Below are 26,091 nucleotides of genomic sequence, written 5' to 3'. Positions count from 1 at the left end.
TGGGCACAAAACTTATTAATGAGTTTAGAAATATAAATGTCTAAAAGGCTCATCACCTGCTGGGTGGCTTTGCCCGTGTCCACCCGGCTACAACATTTCCTAGAATTTCTCTTTCCTGTTTGGCTCTGGGACTAGACTGGCCAAAAGAGGAATTTGCACAAAATCGAAGAGCAAAGAATTGGAGCAACAGGCATTGTTCTCTGATTTGGATTAGATATGAAAAGAGGCTGAAGCAAATTTCAGTGGGTTTTTATTCTGCCCCGAGAAGAGAGGCAGGCAGGGGTTCTCTGGGCTCTTCCTGAGTGATGTCCTAGCTGTAGGCTGTGATGACCAAAGCCACCTCCAGATTAATATCCAACACAGACAATCACAGATGCCTTTATGGTTTTTCATTCTTGGCCCCATTTCAGGGGGGCTGGATTATGATTTTGTCTCATCCCCCAGCCTTGTACCCTCTCAGACTCATGTGTCCAAAGCTTGTCTCAATAGGGTGTAAAATCTTATTCCTGTAATAATTCCTTATGCCTTGAAATATATGGTGTTTCTTGACCATCTTGATTGAACTTGATAGATTCTCTATGTGATTCAAAGAGCTCTACCTCCAAACCTCCTGGTGTCCCTTTGAGTTCCCCATTGGGGAAGTGAGGTGCCCTCCGGACAACAACCAGGGAGAGAAAATAAATCCCTCCAGCAATCATGTGAGTGAACTTGGAGGCGAATCCTCCCCTGGTGGAAATTTGACATCACGACCTCCGCAGACGCCCTTAAACCACACCGGCTTGCTCAAAGCTTCCTGGCCTGCAGAACTGGAGATGACGCATGTGTTTTGTTGCTTTTTCGAAACCTCTCAGCTTTGGGGGCACTTTGTAATACAGTGATATCTAACCGGTCCATGAGTTAGCAACCAGAAGAGGATATATCTAATGGTTCTGATGTGTGTTTTATCAGAGTCTGTTTTCACAAACTATTCTGTGAGTTCAGGACTGTAAGGATGGAAAAACGTGGCCCCAGAATATGGACAATGTTGTTGTATCCCCCAAAAAAGATATGTAAATAAACGGTAATGACAAGCCTATAGGACCCTTAACAATAGTCACGATTGTGGCTTGGCTCCTGTAGCTCACTGGTTAGGGTGCCGGCCACATACACCAGAGCTGGCGAGTTCAAATCCAGCCTGGGCCTGCTAAACAACCAAAACAAGGACAACTACAACCAAAATAAATAAATAAATAAATAAAAATAGCCAGGCGTTGTGGCGGATGCTTGTAGTCTCAGCTACTTGGGATGTTGAGGTAAGAGAATGGCTCAAGCCCAAGAGTTTGAGGTTGCTGTGAGCTGTGATGCCATAGCACTCTACCAAGAGTGCCATAGTGAGACTCTGTCTCAAAAAAAAAAAAAATAGTCATCCTTGTTAGGGTTGGTGGCAGCGTTATCAGACATTTGCCCACCATGTGAAAACCTCTCAGTTGTGTTCTTATTCCAGACGCTCCACTTAGTGTAGATTGTCTGCAAATGTCACCACAATCCCTCCTAATCCAGCCTGGATCGAGCCCCTCAAATCTCCTGGGATACTCTCTGGGTTGCCGGCAGTCACCTACAAGAGGGGAGAGGCATCCTTAACCCTCAGAAGATGGGTAAATAGCCCCCACGGTCACGTCCCTGGTGCTGGAAGTCTTATAATTACTCTGTAATCCTCAGAAGGTCCCCCAGGGTCAAACTCCAGCTGCCACTTTGGCAGCTAATCTGCTAATAAATCCTCCAGCTGGCTTTCCCTCCTTTTCTGTTTCAAGTCCCTCCCTCTGTGTCCTGAACTCTGGCTTGGAGGCCAGGGTGGGGGTGGGGCTCCATTGCCAAATAAATCAATTGCACAGAAGCCTTGGACTCACGCTCTGCCCCGGGGGTGATTCCCTACCTACAAAATCAGTCCTGGAACTCACTAAGGGAAGAAAATGAATACACAGTGTTCTTGGAAATCAACCTGTTGTATTTTTATAGCATCTACCCCCCCCCAAAATAATAATTATTATCATTTCATATTTTATAAAACAATAATTAGCAGGATCTTTCTAGCTGCCTGGTTCTTAATCCATCCCAAATGAGAGTATGATGCAAAGGAAAGAGCACATAGAAGGATTCTGGTTAAGTATTTAAATTTTGGGAAGATTTAAAAATACCTTAGGAATAGCTTGTCAGAAAAAGCCATGTGCATGCACACACACAAAGTAGCAAGCTGACAAGGGGTTAATATCGAGAATATATACTGCAAAGAGTAGCTGTTAAAATAAAATGAAAACCGGGGGGTGCCTGTGGCTCAAAGGAGTAGGGCACCGGCCCCATATGCTGGAGGTGGCGGGTTCAAACCCAGCCCCGGCCAAAAACTGCAAAAATAAATAAATAAATAAATACATAAATAAATAAAATAAAATAAAAACCCAAGAGGAAGGGGGTGGTGAATAGAAATAAATCGTTCTTATAATGACAAGTCCACATAGTTTAAATGCACTTTGCAGGTTAATTTCTTCATTCTGCCTAGCTCTTCAAATATTCTGCCTCCCTGGAGAACGTATAAATGTCTTATGTTGTACGGAAAATGGGAATGAAGGTCATAGATGGAATTCAGGCTGCTTCTCAGCTGATCTTAAAATTAGTGGGTTACAAGACAGAGAGAGAACCAGACAGAGAAGGACAGGAGGAACGCTACCATTGCTGGCTTTGCGGTTGGAAAAAACAGAAGCTCTGAGCCAAGGAATGTGGGTAGCTTCCTAAAGCTGGAAATAGCAAGAAACGGATCCTCCTGCCCTCCCTAGAGCCTCCAGAAGCATCACAGTCCTTCTACTTTGTTGATTTTTATCCCAGGGAGACCCATTTTGGACTTGTGACCACAGCAACAGCCAGATAATCAGTGGGTGTTGTTTTAAGCCACTGAGCTTGTGGGATTGTGTTTCAGCAACCTAAGGAAACTCACACAAGGAATTTGCGGAGTCATTGCCATGGAAACGCAGCAGAAAAGACAAATAAATATAAGGAGGCGTCTGTTCAATTGGAAGAGAGAGACGGGCCAGATGCAGTGGCTCACACCTGTAATCCCAGCACTTCGAGAGTCCAAGGTGAGAGGATCACTTGTGGTAAGGACTTTGATACCAGACGGGACAATACAGTGAGACCCCATCTCTTAAAAAAAAAAATGTGTTTTTTTAATTAGCTGGGCATGGTGCTGCACCAATTGTCCCAGGTACTCAGGAAGCTGAGGCAGGAAGATGTATTTTTTTAAAATTTATTTATTATTAAATCATAGCTGTGTATATTAATGCAATCATGGGGCATCATACACTGGTTTTATAGACCGTTTGACACATTTTCATCACACTGGTTAACATAGCCTTCCTGGCATTTTCTTAGTTATTGTGTTAAGATATTTATATTCTACATTTACTAAGTTTCACATGGACCCTTGTAAGATGCACCACAGGTGTAATCCCCCCAATCACCCTCCCTCCACCCATCCTACCCCCCTCCCTCCCCTCCCTCTCCCCCTTCCCCCTATTCTTAGGTTGTAACTGGGTTATAGCTTTCATGTGAAAGCCATAAATTAGTTTCATAGTAGGGCTGAGTACATTGGATACTTTTCTTCCATTCTTAAGATACTTTACTAAGAAGAATATGTTCCAGCTCCATCCATGTAAACATGAAAGAGGTAAAGTCTCCATCTTTCTTTAAGGCTGCATAATATTCCACAGTGTACATATACCACAATCTATTAATCCATTCATGGATCGAAGGGTGCCTGGGCTTCTTGGAAGATTACTTGAGTCCAGGAGTTTGAGGTTACTGTGAGCTAGGATGCTCTGATGCTGCTGCTGCACTAAAGCCCAGGTGACAGAATGCAAGAGAGAGAGAGAGAGAAGAAAGAGAGAGAGAGAGAGAGGGAGAGGGAGGAAGGGAAGGGAAGGGAGGAAAGAAAAGAAAAGAAAAGAAAAAAGAAAAGAAAGAAAGGAGAAAAGAAAAGAAGAGAGGGAAGGAAGAAAGAGGAAGGAAGGGAAGGAGGGAGGGAAGGAAGGAAGGAAGAAAAGGAAGGAGTCTTCTGGACGTCATCAACGTAGATGTTCACCATGTCTTTGCTTCTATCCTGTGCACTGGACATCACAGTGTAGATGTTCACCATGTCCTTGCTTCTATCCGGGGCTCTGGACGTCATCAACGTAGATGTTCACCATGTCCTTGCTTCTATCCTGGGCTCTGGACATCATCAACATAGAAGGCTATTGAATTCACCAGGATAGCTTTTGCAATCCCAGTAGCCAGGCTACTTCCAGGACCAATTAGGTCAAATATTTATGGGTAGCCCCACAGCTGTCATTGTTTTTGGAAGCTCATGGGTGACATCACTGTGCAGGTGGGTCCAAAACGCCACTCATGCTAAGAGCTTCCCCCCATACTTGGGTGTCTCGGATTAAATGAGATCCTTCAGGATGTCCCCTACCTCTGGTTTCCACTATCGATAGATGCCCGCCCTCTAAGCGTGGACCCTGCCATCTTCACTCCATGGTTATAGGTCATCTGAACATGGCTGTGAGAACACAGAAGCCCACGCTGAGCTCTCCTTGCTGAGTGGCTCAAACAACATACATTTATTCTCTTACAGTTTTCAACATCAAAAGTCCCGAAAGGAAGGTGTTCACAGAGCTGTGTTGCTTCCAGATGCCCCAGGGGAAGAATGTATTTCCAACTGCTTCCAGCTACTAGGGTCCCCTCGCTCCATCGCCAAAGTGTGTCACCCCAACCTTTGCTCCTATCTCAAATCTCCCTTTCTAGCTTTGACCAGCTTCCAGCTCCTTTGTCTCACGCCCCCTGTGATGACCATCAGCCCATTTAAACCCCCAGGTGTTCTCACCCCCTGTATGTTTTCCCTGATGGGCACAGCTGGCCGGCCCAGTAGTTCTGAAAGCTTTCATGAGTGTCCACAACTTGTATAATGCAAACCAACAGTGAGACATACCTGTCCAAATCAAACAACATAGGATGAAATTGTCCTCAGATCAGTGGAAACAGATACCAACACCCTTCCTTACCTGGACCACCCCAGATGTCTAAGGCACTGAATGCTTTTTTTTTGGCTGAGGCCGGATTTGAACCCACCACCTCCAGTACACGGGGCCTGCGCCCTACTCCTTGAGCCACAGGTGCCATCCTGAATGCTCTATTTTGAAAGGAGACAGAAAATGAAAACTTGATGTAAGGAACTGTGTCTCAGTCTATCCAGACACCTGTGACAAAATATGTTAGACCAGGAGGCTTACAAACAGTAAGCATCTATTGCTCAGTTTTGCAGGCTGAGAGTTCAAGATTCTGACATGGCAGATGGCGTGAGTGGTGAGGACTCACCTCCTGTTCATAGATGGAGCATTCTGACTGTATTCTCACATTGTGGAAGGGGTGAGGGAGCTCTCTGGGGTCCCTTTTATGAGGACACTGAGGATTATAAACAACAACCATTCATTGCTCACAGCTCTGGAGTCTCAAGATCCCGGCATGGCAGAGGCTGTGAGTGGTGGGGACTTACTCCCTGGTTCATAGATGGTGCCTTCTCACTGTGTCCTCTCATGGTGGAAAGGGTGAGGGAGCTCTCTGGGGTCCCTTTATAAGGGCTTGGAGGCTTACAAACAACAGACATTTCTTGGCCACAGGTCTGGAGGCTGAAGATCCCAGCGTGGCAGATGCTGTGAGTGGTGGAGAATCAGCTCTTGGTTCATAGATGGCGCCTTCTCACTGTGTCCTCACATGGTGGGAGGGAAGAGGGTGCTGTCTAGGGTCCCTTTTGTAAGGACACTGATCCCATCCACAAGGCTCCATCTGTGTGACCTGATCACCTCCCAACATCCCCATGTCTTCACACTGTTACCTTGGGGGTGAGAGTTCGACATATGAATTTTGGGGAGATGCTCACAGTCAAACCATACCAGAATGTGACCCTAACATGCATAAGCAAATGTTTATTCTAAACCAAATAAATACACAGGAAGCCAGCACAGGGGTATGTGTGTGTGTGTTTAACATTTGAAAGGCTTCCCTGGCAAACTTCCCCAGAGATGGGCTTTTCCCTCTCCAAGAGGCTGAACGTGAAACACACTGACCCCTAACACAATTGACCAATCACTGGTCATCACTGCAGCCTGGTCAGGCCCTCAGCAAGGATGCTGTGGAATTAACTCACTCATTGATGGGGAATATATAACCAAACAACAAACTGTAGCCATCACTTTTTATTTCTACTGAAAGCACACTGATCAGCCTGACTTATGCCCATCGGCCATTATTTCCTGTTATGTATATCCCTTATACTGATTAAACACGGATTCAGGTGTTCTGAGTTATTTTGCTCAGCCCTCAACGTTGAACCTTTGTTATTGCTGCTGTCTGTATCTGTAATTGCTTTACCACCCAGGTTACATACTCAGACTCTAGTTTCCACATGTGGAAAATGTGCAAAGTCTCTGTCTTCTTTCTAATAAAAAAAACAAAAACAAACAAACAAAAAAAAAAACAGTCAAAAGCAGACTTCACGTTATAGGTATACCCTGGGTGCTTTTTCTTTGCACTGCAGGGCCGATGTTCCTAAATGAACAACTTACTTGCATTTTACTTACTCAACCATCCTGAGAAGTTTAGTTCCTCTTAGAAGCTGTTTCATAACCACCCAAGGCCCTGAGTCACTGTGCTCTTAAGTAAACAGAACCAGCTCCCCTTAGATAACTCCTGGGGAGAGAGTGTGGTTCATTTAGAATGCAGGTCTTAGGTCTTAAGATTCTAATTTTGGGCGGCGCCTGTGGCTCAAAGGAGTAGGGCACCAGCCCCATATGCCAGAGGTGGTGGGTTCAAACCCAGCCCCAGCCCAAAACCGCAAAAACAAACAAACAAGATTCTAATTTCACCTAGCACTTTTTTTTTTTTCTGGGATAAACAGAGAGTAGGGGCTCTGATTATGTTTAACTTGTGTACTTAAAAAAATAATAATAAATTCAGTTACATAGTGTAATATGCCTGGAGCACCCTAAGAAATTATTTTAAGGAAAGGATGTTTGAAACTGACTCCCTAAACTGGGGAGGATGATGATTAAGTTACAATGGGTTAATTTCTGGTGATAAAAGTAGGTACTTGGTAGCAAATGATGAACATGATTCATGCACTGCCTGCCAGCGAGATTCCGGGTAATGACTGGATATCAGAGAGCAGGATCCCACCGTCCAGGAGGATAGACCAGAAGGAGGCAAAGGCTTCGGAAACTCAGCAAATAACTTGCGTCCTAAAATAAATAATAACCCTCCGGGCAAAGAAAAAAAAATTAATGTCCACTCAGAATTTCAGAAAGAAACTTTATGTGGACACAGGGTCTCTGCAGATATAATTAGTGAAGGATCTTAAGAAGAGACCATCCTGGATTAGGGACAGCCCTAAACCCAGTGACAGGTGTCCTCCTGAGAGACAGCAGAGGAGACACAGACACAGAGGAGAAGCCATGTGGAGATGGAGGCAGAGACTGGAGCGATGTGGCCACAAGCCCAGGGACGCCTGGAGCCCCAGGAGCTGGGACAGGCAGGAAGGAGCCTCCCTTGGGGCCTCCAGAAGAAACTGGATATAATCATAATGGGTTGAATGGTGACCCCAAACACGTGTTTATGTATCAGCCAGAACCTGTGAATGAGATCTTATTTGGAAATAGGGCCCTGCAGGTGTAATCAAGTGAAGGATTTCAAAACAACACCATCCTGGATTAGAGTGGACCCTAAACCCAGTGACAGATGTCCTCCTAAGAGACAGCAGAGGAGACACATACACAGAGGAGAAGCCACGTGGAGATACAGGCAGAGACTGGAGTGATGTGGCCACAAGCCCAGGGACACCTGGAGCCCCCAGGAGCTGGGAGAGGCAGGAAGGAGCCTCCCCTGGGGCCTCCAGAAGGACTAGATTCCTCATTATGGGTTGAATGGTGACCCCAAAATATCTGTCCATGTCCTACCCCCCAGAACCTATGAATAGAATGTAATTTGGCAATAGGGTCTCTGCAGAGGTACTTAGTGAGGCATCTCGAGATGAAGTTATCCTGGAACAAGAAAGTCCCTATATCGAATGTCCAGTGCCCTTCTAGGACACAGAAATGGAAGGCTCTAACACAGAGGAGAAGCCACCTGAAAGATAGGTGTTAGGTCTTAAGACCTGGAAGACAGGTGCGGTGTCCTCTGGAAACTCAAAATGATGCTCAGTTTATAGCCAGCCAGAAATGGGGAACTTGATCCTGCAACCACCAGAAGCCATTCTGCCACCAGCCCTAAAATCACAAAACACAACAAAACAAAAAAAACCAAATACATTCTCCCAGAGAGCTTCAGGAACAGAACACAGCCCAGTAAGACTGTTCTTGGCCATTTCACCTCCGGACTTAGGGAGCTGGAGAACTGGAAGAGAAAATAAACCTGGGTCCTTTAAGCCACTACGTTCACAGCAATTTGTGACGGCTGATAGAGGAAATGAATACTGGGGCAATTGTGTGATGGGCAGCAAACCGTCTCCCAGGAGGCAGGCATTTTTGTAATAACGATGTGGCGTGCCTCATGAATTGCTTAGACACAGAGAAAGTACCCATGTGAGGCATTTCCAGTGTCGGGCATTCACCATCCACCCCTCACGATACTCATGTCTTCCGCCACCTGTTACTTCTGGGCATTCTTCTGCATTCCCTGCAAGGCTAACAAAAGACCCCAAGTGCTTGCAGTGTTCTTTCTCAAGGTGACACAGGCCCATCACTGACCTAATCAACGTTGCTATTCAACCAAGAGAATGGGCCAGTCTACACAGGAGATTCGTTTAAATCGTAGTGTCAGGAATGTGTGCCCCACTGGCTACTGGCTTGAGAACGGCCTTGAATGTTTGTTAAAAATGCAGAGCCAAGAACAGCATCTCAATACCTATAATGCCAGCACTTTGGAGTGCAGACAGGGCAACATAGAAAGACCCCAGATCTACAATATATATATGTATGTGTATATATATATATATATTTTTTATTTTATTTATTTTTTTTCTTTTTGAGACAGAGTCTCGAGCTATTGCCCTGGGTAGAGTGCCGTGGCATCACAGCTCACAGCAACCTCAAACTCTTGGGCTTAAGCCATTCTCTTGCCTCAGCCTCTCAAGTAGCTGACACAACACCCGGCTATTTTTTGGTTGTAGTTGTCATTGTCATTTGGCAGGTCCCAGCTGGATTCAAACCCGCCAGTTCTGGTGTATGTGGTTGGCACCCTGGCTGCTTAAGCTACATGTGCCGAGCCAAAATATATTTTTTAGTTAGTCAGCTGCAGTGGCACATGCCTGTTATCCCAGCTACTCAGGAGGCTGAACTAGGAGGATCTTCTGAGCCCAGAAATTTAAGGCTACAGTGAGCTGTGATACAGTGAGTTGTGATGACACCACTGCACTGCAGCCTCAGTGACACGGAAAGACCCTGTCTCTAAAAATAAAAACGTAGAGTTCCAGTTGGATACTCAGACCCCCTGGAGCAGGGTTTTTGGCCTGAGGTTTCTTTCCTTTTGCAACTGTTTTCTTTCCTTCTTTCTTCCTAGAATCGCCTCCCCAGGAAGACCTCACCCTCAAATCCTCATCTCTGCTTCCCCCTCCGTGAAAACACAAGCTAAGACACCGAACGTCCCACTTTTTAGCCTGTTTAACCTCTCACCCCAAATAATCCTAGGAAGAAATCTTCTCAGGCAACCCATGTAAGTGGGGTGAAGGGTGGACAGATTAACTCAGTGTGGGAAATGTCCAAGTAAATTGATCAAGTGTTCAGACTTCAGCTCCTTAACTTTACTTGTGTTTCTCCCAATAGAAATTAAAGAAGGAAAATTTTTGCAGAACAATAAACTCATGAAGGACAAAGGGAAAACATATTTGCTCATTCTTATTGTTACCACCAGAGAGTCACGCATATTCAAACATATAATTTACATTTAGACATGTTTAAATGAACATAAATTTGTCACATTATAAAATATATTTTATGAGATATAGCACATTAATATTCATATATTTCAATGCGTTAGTGTAATACTATAAATTTACAATGTATTACTATAGTGTATATTTATTTATAGTGTAATACTATAATACATATATACTATAAATATGTGTATAAATATAAATGTATAAATATAACTTTGTAATATAAGTATATATACTTATAATTTATATTATTTATGAATATTATAAATAATATTATATTATTGTAAGTATTATATATAATTATATTATTTGTAATATAAGTTTAACTATATTTACTTATAATTTATATATAATTATATAAATAAGTATATATACTTATAATTTGTATAAATATATATAAATATAACTTTGATTAGATGTGATAAATCAGATACTTAGATATGATAATTAGATGTGATAAATATTAATTAGGTATATTTAAATATATATGGCTAACACATAATATATAGTATAGCATATAATAAATTATACGTGCAGAAATATAACATATAGGGCGGCGCCTGTGGCTCAGTCAGTAAGGCGCTGGCCCCATATACCGAGGGTGGCGGGTTCAAACCCGGCCCCGGCCAAACTGCAACCAAAAAAATAGCCGGGCGTTGTGACGGGTGCCTGTAGTCCCAGCTACTCGGGAGGCTGAGGCAAGAGAATCACCTAAGCCCAGGAGTTGGAGGTTGCTGTGAGCTATGTGAGGCCACGGCACTCTACCGAGGGCCATAAAGTGAGACTCTGTCTCTACAAAAAAAAAAAAAAAAAAGAAATATAATATATATTATATATATTTGTAAAACATATGTAATATATTTATATAATAGAATGATTAGGCTATTGATGATAAATAATATAAATATTTATAAGAGAAATAAATTTATTTTATGATGCATGTTATATACTTGAGCATAACTTATATCTAATATCTAATATATAATACAATGCACATCATATGAATATACTTCAAGGTAATGTGTCTTATTTATATAATATACACTGTTTTCATTACTGATAACATTTAAAAAGTATTACATTAAATGATTTTTTATATAATTATTACAAAAATATATACAAGATAAAATTTCTCTAATAAATTTTGAAGAAACCATTTATTGAAGAAAATGTGATGAAAATTATCTTTCGCAGGTGGGGGTAGAGTTTCTTCATAGTCTGAGGTGTGAAAAACGATATATGTCCTTCTTTGAGTTTTTATTTTGTTATATGTTTTCTTTAATGAGGAGATATTAACAAAGAAAACCTCTCTTTGTTTCAAGAAAGAGTATAAAGCTATTTTTCCTCTAAGGAAGCCCCATAAAACTCTTTAAAAATGGAAGAGGTCGGCATGGTGGCTCAAGCCAATAATCCCGGAACTCTGCGAGGCCAAGGAGGGCAGATTGCTTGAGCTCATGAGTGTGAGACCAGCCTGAGCAAGAGTGAGACACCATCACTAAAACTAGCTGGGTGTTGTGGCAGGTGCATGTAGTCCGAGCTATTCAGGAGGCTGAGGCAAGAGGATTGCTTGAGCTCAAGAGTTTGAGGTTGCTGTGAGCTATGATACTACGGCACTCTAATCTGAGTAAGACTTTGTCTCAAAAAATAAAAAATAAAATAAAGGAAGGAGGTCTGTGCTCACATTAAGTTGGTGATGACATGTTTATGTGGAGTAGCATCTAGACCCAATGAGAGCAGCTGTGCTAAACCACTGACCATGCGTCCCGCTTGCTCCCCAGACCTCGGCCAACATCACTGCTTTGTCAAGGGAGGCCTCTCTGTTGAGTCCATTCTGTGCTTCCAGCAGGTTGCTGCCCATCTGCAGGAGCACGCAGACAAGCCAGCCTGCTCCCTGCACAGACGCTGAGTGTAGGGAGCAATCCACGTTCTCAACACCTGTTAGAAAAATCCTACAAGTGGGATTACTGCCATGGGGTCCCTTGTGGAGTTAACCACAGCACTACACTGGACAGTGCATTACCTACTAACTGGACAAATGGTTCAACCCATGAATGCCCCTTTGTATCATTTTTTCCTTTCTGCTTTTAATGATGACTTTCAAGGGAAGCCTCGTCATTTTTATGAGTGACCATCCTGCCAAAATGCACGTGGATTTGTGGCTTACTTCACCATGAAACAAAATCACAGCTGACCTTGTCTGTTAATGACCTGGACTGTAACAAATTCAGGAACCACCATAAAATTTGGTAGGCAGTCAGAGCTTACAGCTCAATCTTGCTTGAGTACATGCGTGGGTACACGAATTCATATAAAATTTCATCATCAGCTATGTTACTGACAGCTCCGTGGCTGAGATTAACTGCATCTGTTGTGCATTACTGGGTACAGCAGAGCCTCAAAGATATTCACAGCATAATTCCTGAAACCCATGAATATATTAGCTGTGCAGCAAAAAGGTATTTGCAGATGGGGTTAGGTTAAGCATGCAGAGATGGGAGGATTATCTAGATTCATTCCAGTGGCCCTGATGGAATCACACAGGTTCTTATAGAGATGAGCAGGAGGGTTTGCATCAGAGAGGAAAAGATTAGGAGATGGTAGTCTGTGTCCTTTGGAGAAGGGACAAAGAAATGTACCAGCCCACAGGTGGTCCAACCTGTGGCCCTCAGGCCACTGTGGATTATTTTGTTTATCTGTGATGTTGGGTATTGCAAAATTTGCGGCAGACCTTTTTCTTGTGTTTCTCACGTACTTTCGTAAGTATTTATGAAGCTTTTTTTTTTTTTTTTACTTTGTTTTGTTTTGTGTTTGATACAGAGTCTCTGTCACCCTGGGTTGAGGGCTGTGGCACCATCATAGCTCACATCAACCTCAAACTCTTGGGCTCAAGCGATTCTCCTGCCTCAGCCTCCTGAGTAGATGGGACTACAGTAACCTGCCACATGCCCAGATAGTTTTACTATTTTTAGTAGATGTGGGGTCTCGCTCTTGCTAAGGTTGGTGTCGAACTCCTGAGCTCCAGGGATCCTCCCACCTCGACTTCCCAGAGTGCTGGGACGACAGGCGTGAACCACTGCCCACAGCCTAGTGTTTGTGTTTTAAATGTGTGGCCCAAGAAAGCTCTTCTTTTTCCAATATGTAGAAAAGAAGGAAAAAAAGAAAGGGTTGAATACTCTTGCTAGAAGCTGGAACTGTCAAGAAAAGGAATTCTCATGGGCGGCACCTGTGGCTCAAAGGAGTAGGGCGCCAGCCCATATGCTGGAGGTGGCAGGTTCAAACCCAGCCCCGGCCAAAAACTGAAAGAAAGAAAGAAGGAAGGAAGGAAGGAAGGAAGGAAAGAAAGAGAAAATGAATTCTCCCTCAGAGACTCAATGCTGCCAACACCTTACTTTTAGATTCCTGACCTAAAGAACTATGAGATGATAAATTTGTGATGTTTTCATTCCACTAAACGTGTGCTGGCTTGTTGCAGAAGTTGCAGGGGAAAAGTCTATTATTTCTAAACATGCTTCTTCTAGGCCTGGGATACAAACGGTGGTTGAAGGGGCCACATCATTTCCAAATGAGGAGCTGAGACTCACGTGCGAAGGGAAACAAACTATGTGTATCCCTGCCCTTCCTGCCGGCAGAATTCTTGTGCACAAGAGAGAAACTAATGTCCACCTTGGTTAAACCCGGTTATTTCCAGCCAAGCAAAATACTTAAATTATACAGCCACTCTTAAGGCTTTTATTCATTTATTTTGTTAAACACCATTTCTCCTCGGTTTCTCTCTCAGGGAAATAGAGGAATGTAAGAATTTTAAAGCGTCAACGAGATTAAGGAATTAGAAATCGTACCTGCTTTTTCTGAGTTCCTTTAAGGTAGTGTTTTATTTCAGGGCACACTTGAACCTGTAGTTAAACTTGCCTGGTACATTTAAATTAGGTTGATAAAAAAAAAAAAAAGAGTAAAAAAAAAAAGAAGAATATACTTACTGTGCTTGGAACTTCTTTTGCAAATAATTTAATTAATGATCTTTAAAAATTTTAGTAGCACACGTTGATCCTCTTACAGCACCTTGGTTGAAAATCACCTCTGTAAGGTTCCAGTTATCAATTTATTAAGTGCAAGGATTGTAGGAAGAATCTATGATAAGAAATAGATAAAAGAAATGGTACATCACCCACATATAATCTAGCACAAACAACCGCAAAAACGAGACATATATACATGCAGAAAGGTTGTACATATGAAGTGTTTTAGGAAAACCAGACACATTAGCCAAGGCAAGAACGAGCAAAGGATTAAGTTGCTGTTAAAGAACTTAGAGTGGTGAGCGGTGCCTGTGGCTCAGTGGGTAGGGCGCCGGCCCCACATACTGAGGGTGGCGGGTTCAAATCCAGCCCAGGCCAAATGGCAACATAAAAAGTAGCCAGGTGTTGTGGCGGGTGCCTGTAGTCCCAGCTACTCAGGGGGCTGAGGCAAGAGAATCACCTAAGCCCAAGAGCTGGAGGTTGCTGTGAGCTGTGATGCCACAGCACTCTATAGAGGGCGACAAAGTGAGTCCCTGTCTCTCTAAAAAAAAAAAAAAGAATTTAGAATGGTATTTTATTATTGTAGTTAAGAAAAAAATATTATACTCATGATTTCAGATAACCTTTGAAGAAGGCTCGATTTTTTTTTTTTTTTTATTGTTGTGGATTCACTGAGGGTACAATAAGCCAGGTTACACTGATTGCAATTGTTAGCCAAAGTCCCTCTTGCAATCATGTCTTGCCCCCATAAAGTGTGACACATACCAAGTCCCCACCCCCCTCCCTCCGTCCCTTTTTCTGCTTTTCCTCCCCCCATAACCTTAATTGTCATTAATTGTCCTCATATCAAAATTGAGTACATAGGATTCATGCTTCTCCATTCTTGTGATGCTTTACTAAGAATAATGTCTTCCACTTCCATCCAGGTTAATACGAAGGATGTAAAGGAGACAATAACCAAAGCAAAGCGACAACCTACACAATGGGAAAGGATATTTGCATATTTTCAATCAGACAAAAGCTTGATAACTAGGATCTATAGAGAACTCAAATTAATCCACATGAAAAAAGCCAACAATCCCTTATATCAATGGGCAAGAGACATGAATAGAACCTTCTCTAAAGATGACAGACGAATGGCTAACAAACACATGAAAAAATGTTCATCATCTCTATATATTAGAGAAATGCAAATCAAAACAACCCTGAGATATCATCTAACCCCAGTGAGAGTGGCCCACATCACAAAATCTCAAAACTGCAGATGCTGGCGTGGATGTGGAGAGAAGGGAACACTTTTACACTGCTGGTGGGACTGCAAACTAGTACAACCTTTCTGGAAGGAAGTATGGAGAAACCTCAAAGCGCTCAACCTAGACCTCCCATTTGATCCTGCAATCCCATTACTGGGCATCTACCCAGAAGGAAAAAAATCCTTTGATCATAAGGACACTTGTACTAGACTGTTTATTGCAGCTCAATTTACAATCGCCAAAATGTGGAAACAGCCTAAATGCCCACCAACCCAGGAATGGATTAACAAGCTGTGGTATAGGTATACCATGGAATACTGTTCAGCTATTAAAAAAAAAGAAGGCTCGATTTTAATCAAATTAATAAAAAACATTTTAAACACTGTATCTCAAGTTGTAGGTAGGTAGGTAGATAGAAGAAACACAGGTAGATATGATAGTGAATAAAAAGAGAATTGATGATATATATTAGGTTGATATGGACAATGTATAGATTGATAGATTTATGGATGGATGGATAGATAAATGATAGTAGGAAGAATAGATAGATGATATGATAGGTATATCGATATATGATAGGTAGGTAGACTAGATCAATAGCTAGGATGGATGGATAGGTAGATATGATAGGTATATAGATAGATAATAGGTAGATAGACTAGATCAGAGGTACTCAAACTTTTTAAACAGGGGGCCAGTTCACTGTCCCTCAGACCGTTGGAGGGCTGGACTATAGTTTAAAAAAAAACTATGAACAAATTCCTATGCACACTGCACATATCTTAATGTGAAGTAAAAAAACAAAACGGGAACGAATACAATCACACCACCTCATGTTGAGTTTGAGGACCCCTGGACTAGATACACAGCTAGGATGGATGGATGGATAGATAGATAGATAGATAGGTAGATAGATAGATAGATAGATAGATAGATAGATAGACAGACAGACAGATAGACTGAAAGATAGATAATAGATAGGTAGGATGGATAGGTGATAGGTAGATAGATAGATAGACAGATAGATAGATAGATAGGATGGATAGGTAGATAGATGGATGGATGGATAGATAGATAGACTGACAGACAGACAGACAGACAGACAGATAGATAGATAGATAGATGGATGGATGGATGGATAGATAGATAGACTGATGGATGGATAGATAGATAGATAGATAGGATGGATAGGTAGATAGATGGATGGATGGATAGATAGATAGACTGACAGACAGACAGACAGACAGACAGACAGACAGACAGATAGATAGATAGATAGATAGATAGATAGATAGATAGATAGATAGATAGATGGATGGATGGATGGATAGATAGATAGATAGACGGATGGATGGATGGATAGATAGATAGACAGACAGACAGATAAATAGATAGATAGATAGACTGATGGATGGATGGATAGATAGATAGATAGATAGATAGATAGATAGATAGATAGATAGATAGATAGATAGATAGATAGATAGACTGATGGATGGATACATAAATAGACTGATGGATGCATAGATAGTTAGATAGATAGATAGACTGATGGATGGATACATAAATAGACTGATGGATGCATAGATAGATAGATAGATAGATAGATAGATAGATAGATAGATAGATAGATAGATAGATAGATAGACTGATGGATGGATAGATAGATAGATAGATAGATAGATAGATAGACAGACAGACAGTGTTGACAGTTAATAAATCACAAGTCCATACTTGCTGTAGAAATATTATCTATCTGAAGTCCCCATCATAACCTGTCCATAAGCTTTTGAGTTTGTGGACAGCCCAATTCGCTTCAGGAAAACTCTCAGCAAACAAAGCTGGTGATTCCAAACAGAAGTTCCACCGGCCAGCTCCAGCAATTCTTTCCCATGTATGAATATTTTGCACTTTATGTGCACATCCAATATAAAGTGATTTGCTCCAATATTATCTCTGCATAGCAGAGATTTCCGCATCCACCTGTCCTGTGAAACATGCTGAAAGTAGAACCCCGCTGCGTGTTCATCTGTCATTGCTGTGACGTCCATAACTGTTTCAGAAAGGAAAAAAAAATAGTTATTCTTACTCATTATAGAATCTCAGACCCTAGACGTGGGCTTCTTTTTTCTCACACATCAATTCTCCTCCAGTGGACACCAAATGCAACTTCATTACAGACTAATTTGGGCTAATGCAGACCTCAAAGATAAGAAGGTCAATCCTACAAGTTGGGCCCTTGCTTCAATACCAACCACAAAACTGTATCTTTTAGTTGGGATTTTGGGGAGGCAGCGTAAGTGGTTCCACTAATTTTCTACAGAGGCTCAGAGAACCCAGGGAAACACTCTACTTTCTATTGAAAAGGGTATTTTTTTATTATTATTAAATCATAGCTGTGTACATTAATGCATTTATGGGGTACATTGTGCTGGTTTTATATGCAATTTGAAATACTTACATCAAACTGGTTAACACAGCCTTCACTGCAATTTTTTAACTATTGTGTTAAGACATTAATATTCTACACTTAGTAGATTTGACATGTACTCATGTAAAATGCACCATAGGTGCAAAGGATATTTTAAAGAATACAGATGGACAGCCAGATGTTGAGACGCCTGGGGAGGACGCTGGGGAACAGATGTACAGGTTTTTTTGTTTGTTTGTTTGTTTATTTTTTAGAGACAGAGTCTCACTTTATCACCTTCAGTAGAGTGCTCTGGCATCACAGCTCACAGCAACCTCCAGATGTTGGGCTTAGGTGATTCTCTTGCCTCAGCCTCCTGAGTAGCTGGGACCACAAGTGCTCGTCACAACGTCCAGCTATTTTTTGTTGCAGTTTGGCCTAAGGCCAGGTTCCTAAACCGCCACCATCGTTATATGGGGCAGGTGCCCTACTCACTGAGCCACAGGCACTGCCTCAGATTTGCAGTTTTAAATGCCTTCTCTGGGCAGCACTTTGAGGCTGCCCTACTCACTGAGCCACAGGCACTGCCTCAGATTTGCAGTTTTAAATGCCTTCTCTGGGCAGCACTTTGAGGCCACCTACATGGTCCAGCAACCTGCAATCTCTCTGAATCCTGAGGCTTCATTACACAGGTTGGGTTAATTACATCGACCATCCAAGATCCACTCAACCTTCAGTGCCCAGAGGTCAGAGAGTGAGGCTGAAATCTCCAGGTCTTTAACAACAACCCTTTAACTCTCTGGCAACCAGCTTCCATCCTCAACCCAAACAGGACACACCCCAGCAAACTGTCACATCGTTAATGTAGAAAAAGACACTTTATCACATCAGCAATTCGGTGAGATTTAGAAGCTGTGTACCAGGAAGCTTGATGAAGATCAGATGGATTATTCCCTCTTATAAACTATGACTTCACAAGTCACCAGGATATTTAAACAAAAACATCAGATTCTGGGTGGTGCCTGTGGCTCAGTGGGTAGGGCGCCAGCCCCATATACGGAGGGTGGTGGGTTCAAACCTGGCCTCAGCCAAACTGCAACAGAAAAACAGCTGGGCGTTGTGGCAGGTGCCTGTGGTCCTAGCTACTCAGGAGGCTGAGGCAAGAGAATCGCCTAAGCCCAAGAGCTGGAGGTTGCTATGAGCTGTGACACCATGGCACTCTACCGAGGGCAATAAAGTGAGACACTATCTCAAAAAAAAAAAAACCCAAAAATCAGATTCCCTATTTTTTTATTTTTATCATTTTATTAAGTCATAAACACATACATCATATGTACATTGGTGCCTTTATGGGGTACAATGTCCTGATTTTATATACGATTAGGAATGCTTACATCAAACAGGTTAATATAGCCTTCACCTCATTGCTTAATTATTGTGTTAAGAAATTCATACTCTATGTTTAATAGATTTGACATTCACCCTTGCACTGTGACCATAGGAATGCTCCCACCATTTACCCTCCTTCCATCAAACCTCCCCGCTCCCCTCCGATCCCCCTCCTTTTTCCCTCCTTCATCTTGGGCTATAGTTATGATTTATATTTCTTATGAAAGTGTGAGTGTTCGTAAATTGGTTTCATAATAGTACTGAGTGCATTGGATACTTTTTCTTCCATTCTTGAGCTATTTTCTGTAAAATATCTGTGTTCTAGGACAGAGCAAAATTCTTCTGGATGTAGAATTGAGTTATCAGAACCCTGGGCTGAATCAACTTCCCTGTCTAGAGCCATCCCTCCTTTTTATCCTGGGATGATATGTTCAAAGACCCCAAATACGTTTCCATCATTCAGTGAGTCCGACCCACAAATTTAACACCTGTCCATCTTAAGGTAAGCACCTATCGGGCAGTGTGGTCACACCTTTTGCAATCCAAGTTGCAAAGCTAGCATGAGGTTTCTTTTTTTTTTTTCTCAATTTCATAACTTTTTCCCCTTATTGTAGCTTTTAACAACCTCAGCATACAAGTTTTTTTCCTTTAAGTCAAGAATGTTTACCTATTTTTTTCCTCGCTTTGTCACTCTCTGTAGAGTGCATGGCATCACAGCTCACAGCAACTGCAAACTCTTGGGCTCAAGCGATTGTTTTGCCTCAGCCCCTGAGTTGCTGGGACTACAGGCACCATGCCACAGCACCGGGCTATTTTTTTGTTGGCGTTGTCATTGTTGTTTAGCAGGCCCAGGCTGGGTTCAAACCCACCAGCCCCAGTGCATGTGGCCAGCACCCTACCCACTGAGCTACAGAGGCTGAGCCAAGCATGTTCACCTTTTCAGTTACAAAAAAAGGACTTAACTGATGTTAAGCGCTGGCATATCTGAATTGCCAGCATCACCACTCCTGCCTTTTGTGGGGTCATCACTAAGAAAAATTAGGGTGACTTGAACGTAAGCACTAGGAAACTGCACCTGCCTGCCTATCATATCACCAAGACGGCTCCTAAGTGAGTCGTGGCCACCGGTGTAGACAACATGGGTGAAGGAATGATTCCCCTTCAAGGCAGGATAGACAGGGATGAGGGGACATTTCCCTGTGCAGCTCCAAACAGCACACAAATTAAACCTTTTCAATTGCTTGTCTGCAAAATTTTCCATTTAATATTTTTAAACCTTGGTTGGCCCCAAGTAACTAAAACTGCAGGTTACTGTATACCAGACACACCTCCCTGGCTCTTCCAAAGTGTAGTTTTACTGATGCGAGTTCCCCATGGTGAAAATCACTGCACTTTACCAAGAAATTCCCAGTTGAGTGTCCTTAGGGGTGGCTGAGTACAGGTTACGGCTAACAAACAGATGTCAAGGCATGATTGTTTTCATCATTGGTTCTATTGGTGAATGGTAGACATGGGTCCCAGAGAGATTTCTCATGCACTTAATTCCTGCGGGGAAGAGACAGATTGGGAAGAAAAGTCCCCAGCACCCAGTGAGACACAGAAGTGTGTTTGCCTGGCAGGTTTTGGACGTCCTGCATATTCAGGTGTTGAAATTCATTTCTGGGTGTGCAGAGTGAAACGTGTCCTTTTTCACTAAGTCTAAGATGGGGGCTGATCTCTTTGGTTATTTTTTTTTTTATTAAATCATAGCATGTACATTAATGCAATCATGGGCTGCAATGTGCTGGTTTTATATACAATCTGAAATATTTTCATCACACTGGTTAACATAGCCTTCACTGCATTTTCTTAGTTATTGTGTTTAGACATTTATATTCTACATTTACTAAGTTTCACATGTACCCTTGTAAGATGCACCGTAGGTGTGGTCCCACCAATTACCCTCCCTCCACCCATCCTCCCCCCCCCTCCCTTCCCTCTCCCCTTTCCTCATATTCTTAGGCTATAATTGGGTTATAGCTTTCATATGAAGGCTACAACTTGGTTTCATAGTAGGGCTGAGTACATTGGATACTTTTTTCTTCCATTCTTGAGATACTTTGCTAAGAAGAATATGTTCCAGCTCCATCCATGTAAACATGAAAGAGGTAAAGTCTCAATCTTTCTTTAAGGCTGCATAATATTCCATGGTGTGCATATACCACAATTTATTAATCCATTCGTGGATTGATGGGCACTTGGGCTTTTTCCATGACTTAGCAATTATGAATTGGGCTGCAATAAACACTCTGGTGTGAATATCTTTGTTATAAAGTGATTTTTGATCCAAAAACAGACCCTGTTAATTTTTAAAAGGTATTGCACCCACTGTTGCCTGTCCTTCCAAGGACAGAGGAATAAACCAAACGTGTTCCACCCAGAAACTGGACTATTTTATTCTGTCGTAAAAAGAGAGTGAAATATGGATATTATAAAGTGCAGGGACCTTCAGAAGAGGCTCAGAAGTATAACACAGTTACAAAAAACAAGCAATGTCTCTGGGAGGCTGAGATGGGTGGATTGCCTGAGCTCAGGAGATTGAGGCCAGCCTGAGCAAGAGTGAGACTCTATCTCTACTAAAAATAGACAAATTAGCCAGGCTGGTGGCAGGTGCCTGTCGTCCTAGCTACTCGGGAGGCTGAGGCAGGAGGATGGCTTGAGCTCAATAGTTTAAGGTGGCTGTGAACTGTGATGCCACAACATTCTACCCAAGGTGACAGAGTGAGACTCTGCCTCAAAACACACACAGACAGACATAGGCACACACACCAACCATTGTATAATAATGTCTGCAATATATTTTAGAATAAATAAATCTATAAAGACAGAAAACAGAGGAGTGGTTGTGAGAATCTTGGAGGAGGAGAGAACCAGGGGTGGGGTGACTGCTTAATGGGTTAGAATTTCCTGTTGGGGTGATAAAAATGTTTAGGACTAGACATTGGTGATGACTGCACCACATCGTGAATGCACTAAATTCCACTTTAAAAATTGTGCACTTTACAATGGTTCAAATAGTCAATTTCATGTTTTGTGAGTTTAACCTCAACCTACAAAGTGAATCTCAAGGAATGACTCATGTTCAAATGCATTTTGTTTCAGAGAGTAATACTGATTGTTAAAAGGAAAAAAAAAATCACATGCCCTGGGTCTTTCAGAAGTTTAACTATGCTCACCTCATAGTCTGTCGTTTAAATGTAAACATCAAGGCAGTAAATTCTTCAGTGGTCTTCCCTAAAAAATAAGAACACATTCCTTGTACACCAAACAAATACCTCTTTTTGGTACAAATCTATAAAACACATCAAGTAAAAATTAAAAAAAACAAAACAAAACAAAACACTAAGTCTGGTCTTATCTTCCCATCTTGAAAAAACAAATTGAGGAAACTTTAGTCATTTCTTTTAACTTCTTTGTGAATTTTTATACGCAGTCAAGCACACACACACACGTATGTTTCCTCCCATGTGAAATATTTTAAATGATTATTCTTTAATAAAAATGAACGCTAAATCCTATCTTTATTATAAATATGCCCAAGAAATAAATGAGAAAAGACTGGTGATAAGGAGGTGTGATAAACCTGGTGATAAACAATTATCTTACTAATCATTTTCAGAAACAGAAAAAAATGAAAATTACGGGTAAATGCCTGTGCCTCGTAATAATAATACAACATACCATAATAATAAAAAATAAAGAAAAACTGACCTCTAGGTGTCGGTTTTTCCTTCTTTTCTCTTTCTCTGTCCTCCTTTCTCTGCCTGTCTCTCTCTCTCTATGTTTGTACGTGTGTGTGTGTGTGTGTGTGTTTGTGTGTATTTTTTTAACCTGGCTTTGTTGACTGAGAAAGTGAAGAGTCTTCCGTCCCATTCACCTGTCCCAGGTGTCCCATCAGACACATCATGCTCATTATAGGGATGGCGGGCAGACCCATTGCTTTTGCTAAAGGAAGATGCATTATAATCTTTGCCCTTAGATTTCTGGGAAAAAAAGTGGCACACAGAAGCTAAAAGCAACCTATATGCTCTACAACATTCTTGCCCGGATCCTGTCGTCTGATAGTTTCTTATTACTTTTCATCTTTCAGGTATCAAAGGGTAAAATACATGTTTCCTACACTGCATTTTAACTGGGCCACACACAGATGTTCTCTGCGAGGCCCTCTGCACTTCTGTTCTAATCTGGAGGGATTTTCTTCCAAGGCTATTCTCCTGAATGCACCTTTAATTATTTTCCTTTTTTTTTTTTTATTCTGTGTTTTATTCTGTCAAGATTTCTTTCTGTGTTTTTGCAAGATCCTGTCCTTAAAAATTTATTTTTCCAGAAAGTGTGCTTGGGACATCAACTTTGGCAAACATGCATGTTTGTAATTCCAGGTAGGCACATTATAAAATAATGTTCCTTCAAGTGCCTCTATTTTCTTATTGTATTAGTCAGTGTTCTCCAGAGAGACATCACTAATAGGAGAAGATAGACAGATACATAATAGATAGATAAGATTTAGTCTGAAGAATTGCTTCCAATAGAAGATGATAGTGATAAGATAAGATAGATAAAATAAGATAAGATGAGATGAGATTTATTCTGACGGATTGCTCTCCAATAGAAGATGATGGATAGATAGATGATAGGCAGACAGATATAGGATTTAGTCTGAGAAATTGCTGCCCAATAGAACATCATAGATAGATGATAGATAGATAGATGGATGGATGGATGGATGGATGGATGGACGGATAGATAGATAGATAGATAGATAGATAGATAGATAGATAGATAGATAGACAGATAGACAGACTGAATAGATAGATAGATAGATAGATAGATAGATAGATAGATAGATAGATAGATAGATAGATAGATAGAGAGATAGACTGAATAGATAGATAGATAGATAGATAGATAGATAGATAGATAGATAGATAGATAGATAGATAGATAGATAGACAGACTGAAAGATAGATAATAGATAGGTAGGATGGATAGGTGATAGATAGATAGATAGATAGATAGATAGATAGATAGATAGATAGATAGATAGGATGGATAGGTAGATAGATGGACGGATGGGTCGCTAGATGGATGGATGGATAGATAGATAGATAGATAGATAGATAGATAGATAGATAGATAGATAGATAGATAGATAGATAGATAGACTGGATGGATAAGTAGATGGATAGATGAATGGATAGATGGATAGATAGATAGGTACATGATAGATAGGATGGATAGATGGATGGATGGATAGATAGATAGATAGATAGATAGATAGATAGATAGATAGATAGACTGAATAGATAGATAATAGATAGGATGGATAGATGATAGATAGATAGATTTTTGATATATAGATAGATAATAGATAGATTTTTTTTTTTTTTTTTTTGTAGAGACAGAGTCTCACGGTACCGCCCTCGGGTAGAGTGCTGTGGCGTCACACGGCTCACAGCAACCTCCAACTCCTGGGCTTAAGCGATTCTCTTGCCTCAGCCTCCCGAGTAGCTGGGACTACAGGTGCCCAATAGATAGATTTTGATATGTAGATAGATAAATGATAGATAGCTAGAGAAAGATGGATCATACATAGTCCAAGGAATGTCTCTCTAATAGAAGATGATAGATAAGGTAAGATTTATTCTGAGGAATTTCTCACATCATTACGAAGGCTGAGAAGTCTTATAATCTTGTCATCTGCAAACTGAAGAACCAAGAGTATCCAGGGGGTGTAACTTCCAGTCCAGGCCCAAAGATCTAAGACGCAGGGTAGCCAATGCTTTCCTGAGAAAACAGGAACTTTGATGCCCAAGGGCAGGTGAAGACGGGCATCTCAGCTCAAGCAGAAAGCAAAATCCAGAGACCCAACTGATGAAGTAATGCCCACCCACCCTGGCAAGGGTGAATCCATCTCTTTTACTAAGCCTATTTATTCAAAAACTAACTTCTTTCAGAAACACCCTCTCAGACAAACCCAGACATAACATTTTCCTGGCTACCTGGGCATCTCATAGCCCAGCCAAGTTGGCACAGAAAGTTTAACCGTCACAGTTCTAGCCTAGGCACATGTATTTTCCACCCCTAGTAAGCCACCATGTTTGAAGGTTTGTTTTCCCAGGGAGCTTAACATAAAGCATCTGACATCTGGGGGAATTTCCATTTTGATCCAAGATGGAAAACCTGCCTCCAAGCCTAACAGCAGGTCCCTTGGAACCAAACTCAAGAAAAGCAGGGACATTGCATGTTATGCTTGGAAAGGAAGCAAAGACTGTCTTTTTGCAGCTGCACACATTTCTGCTTTTGTGAATGCTGATCTCACTGTTTTGAACCGCAAGCAATTCCAGGCATAGCTCCTGATTGGCCCAATGTGGGTCACATGCTCACCCCTGGACCAATCCCTATTTCCAGGGACTGAGAATTTTGATTGGTGCAGAAGTTACCGCTAAATTTACTCATCTTCCAATCACAGCCACGTATTCTACCAATGCACAAACACGCCAAATCCCGTTTGATTCCCATGGTGCAGAGAAGGAAGGAATAATTCCAAAGACTGTATTTGTCCTGGGGATCATGGATTTCAGAAGGAAGATCCTTGTACCAAAAACAAAAAACAACACTCCTTCTTGTATCAGTTTACACTCAACCAGGGACCTGTATTTTTATCTAAGAAACATAAAATGGTTCTTCTTTTATGACAACCTTTCCATTATTAGTTTAAAAACATTGCGTTTTAAGGGTTTAGGCGGTTCCTTAATGCTTGCACTGTCAATGTCAAAGCCACTTATCTAATGCTCTTAAAGAGGGTAGTTGCTATGGTTTGGAAATTTACCTCTGCAAATCTCACATTAAAATTCGATCCCTGATTTTGGAGATGGGGCCCCATAGGAGGTGTTTGGGTTAGGGAGGGGGGTGGAGCTCTCATGAACACATCAATTCTGTCCTTGGGTTGGGGCAGTGAGTTTCTCATTCTATTAGTTCTGTAAGAGCTGGTTG

This window comes from Nycticebus coucang, chromosome X (genome assembly GCF_027406575.1).
Source record: "Nycticebus coucang isolate mNycCou1 chromosome X, mNycCou1.pri, whole genome shotgun sequence".
Lineage (NCBI taxonomy): Eukaryota > Metazoa > Chordata > Mammalia > Primates > Lorisidae > Nycticebus > Nycticebus coucang.
Note: the sequence above shows the minus strand (reverse complement) of the source record.